Source organism: Callospermophilus lateralis, unplaced genomic scaffold (genome assembly GCF_048772815.1).
Source record: "Callospermophilus lateralis isolate mCalLat2 unplaced genomic scaffold, mCalLat2.hap1 Scaffold_63, whole genome shotgun sequence".
Taxonomy (NCBI): Eukaryota; Metazoa; Chordata; class Mammalia; order Rodentia; family Sciuridae; genus Callospermophilus; species Callospermophilus lateralis.
This window is the reverse complement of record NW_027514713.1, coordinates 9904480-9909766: the sequence shown is the minus strand read 5'-3', so window position 1 is coordinate 9909766 and position 5287 is coordinate 9904480. Positions and strand designations below refer to the sequence as shown.

The following is a 5287-nucleotide window of genomic DNA, read 5'->3' as shown; positions in this document are numbered from 1 at the left end:
TATGAAGTAGATTTTAAAACATATTCTCCTAAAATAATTCCAATTAAAAATTGTTTCAAACTACCACATGTTGATATTGAGATTTTTTTTTAATTGCATGATTGAGACACAGAAAATAATTTATTTCTGTAGACTCTCCTTATCTTGATTTTCTTCTCTGTCCATATCTGATGTATTACCTAATATATTCCAAGGAGGATTAAACTTCAGCTACATATTTAGAAAATGGAAGATCATATAATTCCAATTTTATGGGGAGTTGACACCAAATAGGGACACACTTCCAGTTGCCAGAGGAGTAAAGTCCTCCTACCCCATCACTTGTCAGAGACTTATTAAGGTTTAGCTGTTGCTCAGCAAAATTTGTGTTCTGTCTTCCACAGCAGAGCAGTTTCTCACCCAGAAGCTTCATTGCAAGCTCTTCTCTCTTGCATTGAGGTTGGGGAAATATGGACTAGTTCCTACCAATGGTCTATAAACTGAAGTGAGTTGAACTTTCAAGAATGACCCATAAAAAAATAACCCATACTCTATTATCAATCCTTTTGACCATAGGCCAACCAGAAGGACATATCTAGGTGGAACAAAGAAACCACCAATGAACATGTGTGCTTCCATTGGCCTGAGCTCTTGAGTGACTGTACAAAACCAAGCATCTGAGCTCCACAACCAGGAAACACCTTGTACTGTGAGAGTGAGAAACCAACATCTACCTTGCAGAACCACCGAAATCCAGGAGTTTGCTACAGCAGCTGGTGTTAATTTAAATTACAGAGACATTCTTCTTGTAGCCAAAGGCCCTTCACAGAACTCCCCTAGGCACAAGAATTTAATTATGACTCCAACAGAGGGATGAAATCAATTTCTAATATTCCTGTTGCATTTATACAAATCATTGACCTGCGTCCACAATTCTTGCTGAAGAAACTTGGTCCCTTTTCATTAATGCATTTAATAACATCTTTGAACACTAACTATGGGCTCTTCATCAACAGAAAGTTCCTTCCCTTGAAGCTCTGATCTTGGACCCTGTGAAATGTCCTTTGATTGGTTACTACTAGTTGTGGGCTAAGTGAGTAGAGGAAGGTCAAACTGCCCCGGCCAGGATACTTGGAATTTGATACAAGCTTTTTGGCCCTTAGAAATAACGATGAAATATAATTAAGTATTGAAAACCTGATATCCTAACTTTGCTTTACAGTTTTAAATGGGTCATCTCATTTGTTTCTCACAACTTGTTTGAGATGAATAAAGAGGTGTTACAAACATAGTCCTAAAATTATGGGGCAATATACTTTTACATAGATTGTTCTGAAAATTAAACATGATTTATGGTACTAATTCTATGCCAATGACTGCTAAAAATTTCAGTAAATGCTTTTTAAAAATATGGGAGATGATTGGTTTCTAAATCTATTACTCTCTCTCTCCTATTTTATTTCTGATGTGTATATATAATTATATTCAATTACTTAAATTTATATTCAAGACACACCCCTGCATCATTCCTTTATTCTTCTTTATGTACAATTGTTTGCCAAGAAAAGTAATTTATATTAATCATAGTATTTAAAAATCAAATGAAAATAAATAGCTAGTACAGACAAATTTTTATTATCAAAGTATGCTGTATTTACACTATAAAACTTAAGTAGCCATGAAAAATTTTTTAAAAATTATATTCATGTAGCAAAGTGAAAAATATGATGCAAAAAAAGATCAAACAATTTTAAGGTGTACGTAAAAAATCCTCAAAGTAAATTCAAGGCAGAATAATATTTATAATGAGAATGAATCAGTTACAGAACTTTCCCTAATTGTGGAGTGGCCTACTCACATGCTGAAAACAGACCAAGGCCTCTGTAGGACAGCAGGAGATTATGGGCACATGGGAACAGCAGATATCTGGGTAAACACTGATGAGGGATTTCCCCAAAATTAGAGCAGTGGAGTCCTGTGATTAACTAAAAGATCATGGTATGTGATAAGAAACAGGACATTTACAGGAGCAGGAGTGATCAGAAAAGCGATTAGTATATCCACAGGAAGCATTGGCCTCAAAAGGGTAGATATTTTTTTTTCTTTTTTAAATTTAAAACCAGAATAGCTACTCTAGCATATTTTGAAAGAACAGGTAATTGGAACTGAGGTCTGGATTAAGGAGAGCTTTCAGGATGGACAGAAACAGTAGCTTCCATTGAGCAAATGACCAGAAACTCTTATACTTCAGATTTACTTTCACAGAAAGACTCCAAGGTGGAGTTTTAATCTAACTGCCATTGTTCCCAGGTAACAGTGGTCCCTTCACCTTCTGAATATAGCCCTCACTGCTCTAAGGCTTATTTTTTTAAAAAAATGGATTTTTTTTCCTCTCTTTTCCTGCCTCCCACCCCCAACAACAAGATTAGGGTGACAGTGTTATCTTTTCTTCCCCTGATTAATAGCCCTTGAATACACCCACTACAGGAAGGAGATGCCTGCTGAGGATCTGGAAAGTGAATATCTCCCAAATTAACAAGTGAATCTAACTCAGCATCAGGGTGTTCTGGGACCCCCTATTAGTGCATACCTGGAATGTAACCCTTTGAAGAGTTCCTTTAAAACCCCCCTGTCCCTCCAGATCCAGAGTCACAACCTTTGGGACAGGAATCCCCTATGTTTCTCCTTTGTTAGCAAAGCAATAAATCTTCTTTTTCCCGTTTCTCAAAACCATGTCCTCATTATCAAATTGGCAATGATTGGCATTGGGGACAGGGACTGAGCTTTTTGGTTACACCCACTCTATAGCACTTACTCATCATGTACTGATTACTTCACAGGTATTATTTTATTTCTCCTCCAAAGGACACTATGACATGGATATAGTTCTAAGGAACAAGAGTAGGATCAGACCCATTTACTAACTTGCCCAAAGTCAGCATAACAAGCTGGAATTCAGAACTGCCTCTCTTTTTCTAATACCCATTTTCCACAACACTATACTATCTTCTCTGTTGGTATAAACAATAAAAAAGATAGTACTAAACTTTTGCAAAGTGTTTGGCTTCCTACTACCTTGTATTCCCATAGAATAACTGTTTTTCTTAACAATATATAACTTTAACCCTGTGTTTCCTGGTAGATTTTTCATCTTTTCACATTAGATGGCTCATGTTAACCCCAAAGTAAAGGAATTCATCTACGAGAAAAACTTATAAGACGATTTTTCCCAAGTCAGTTCCAAGCTGCAGTTCTTAATAATATTGTTTTCTTGCTTCAGTATGCTTGGGTTAATAACAGTTACAATTTGTTGGTTATTCTGGGGTACCAGTGTCTATGACTGAGAATGGTTAATTCTGAGTTTCAGGATTATTAATTATATTGTTGCTACATGATTAATCAACATTCTCGATACTTCTATTGAACATAAAAGCAGAATTTTGATCTGTATTCCTCTGGTCCCACCAGCAATACTGCCATTGGTACTGACTTAGCTAAAGAACTTGCTTGTCTCAAAAATAGCAAATCAAAATTTGAATAAGCATTAACATTTACAGAATTTTAAATCTTGAATATATACTATATCTCTCCCCCATCACTAGATTTATGACAAAAAAATCCCCATATATTCTCAAAATAGCCTAAATTTAAGATGATGCCTTTTTAAAAAAGTCTGCTAAATATTTCATATACCTCCAAGCTTAAATTTCAACTTACTAAATAGCAGATGAATCTTGGAAATGTGTCCTTTCCATGTTCTTTTGATGAAAAAATTAGAAAGCCAATTTTTCAACATAGTCCCAAGATTCTCTTTAGCTATTGTACTGCCTTTGGTGACAAGAATATGGACTTAGATTACCAAAATGTATCTGTATGGTGACTTTGAAGGTGTGCTACCCATCTACATTGTCAAAACAAAACAGTCGTCAATCATGTCAGGTTATTTTCTGATAGCTGCCTTCCCAAGACAAGAGGTTTTTCAAGTTAATATACATTTTTTATTGCTTCCTTTTTTTGTGATAAACATTGCAAGTTAACATTTGGACTTACTCTTGAGAATCCAGTGGAATGAGAGGGCAAATAATTGGCTATATGAGCTCTTTGTTTGAGTTTAAATGCATTTTATTTTTAGAAGACCTAAATGGCATTTTATTTTCTTAAAAACAATGTCTACACTCCAAATAAATCACTGTCAAAACAAATGAAGAGCTCAAGATGACATGAGTCCCATTTGTCGTAAGTGCTGGTGGTGTGTGGCTAATGAACAGAGTGATGATGACACATGATAGATCCACAAGCGCTGCTATGCCAGATTTGTTAGATTTATTAACATCTTTCCATTTCTAAACCATCCTTCAAGAAAAATCACACATGAGGACACACCATCCTCACAATAGTCTGAGAACAATCCTGCCATCAGGATTGATGTTTACCCCCATCAAGAACTGGTAATTTTAGAAATTAGTGAGAATGGGCTTGATTTGTCTTGCAGGTCTCTCTGGTCCCTGTTTTTCAAGCCTGTCTTTGATTGATTTCATGCAACCTTGACCTACGTCTTGGAGGCATCCTTGTTGAGGCTGGTTTTCTGCAAGTGATCCTTCATTATAATATCGACACCAGTGTTGACTGTACTTTTGGTATTTTCTTTCTAAGAACCCTCACCAGAGGCACTTCTACCAATGAGCATGTCATCAGTGGTACCCTCTGTCCTATACCATCTTGCCTTCCACCTCTAGGCAGAGCCTATCTATGATCTTCATGAACTTATAAATGTCATTAGAATATCCCCCTGTGGTAGATGAGGTCCCTGTGGATTATCATGATTGTGGCTGGAAGAAGAGGACCAGGGCACTAATTCACAGAAGCCCAGAGTGGATGGAAGAAACCTAGAGCTCTTAAAATTTGTACTTTAAATTTATGTGATGAATACTGTGTATAATAGTGCTAAGTTCTAAATCTGTCTCATTTATATTATCATTTCCAGGACCAAAATGTAAGTGATTATTCAGTTCTCTACAGAAATCATGGGTTATTCACTTCAAATTCTAATCACATAGCCCCCACAATGACAAAAGGCCACCAGACAATCAAAGCTTAATTGGGTTTTCAATAAAGTTGAATAAACAGTGGCTCTTTGAGAGCCAGAATTCTGTTGATCTGATCCAATATAAGCAAAGGGAGTATAATTGACACAGAGAACAGTGTACACGCATACTGTCTCAATGAAAACATGACTATTCTCATAAGAAAACAGATGTTTGCTAAGTTAATCTGATTTATTTTGCCTTTTATGGAAGATATAAAGATG

General features: G+C 36.0%; 1 pseudogene; it reads right to left on the bottom strand.

Moving 5' to 3' along the window:
* Positions 1-4305: 4305 nt before the first annotated feature.
* LOC143389600 (translationally-controlled tumor protein-like) lies at positions 4306-4800 on the bottom strand (annotated as a pseudogene).
* Between the last annotated feature and the right edge of the window lie 487 nt (positions 4801-5287).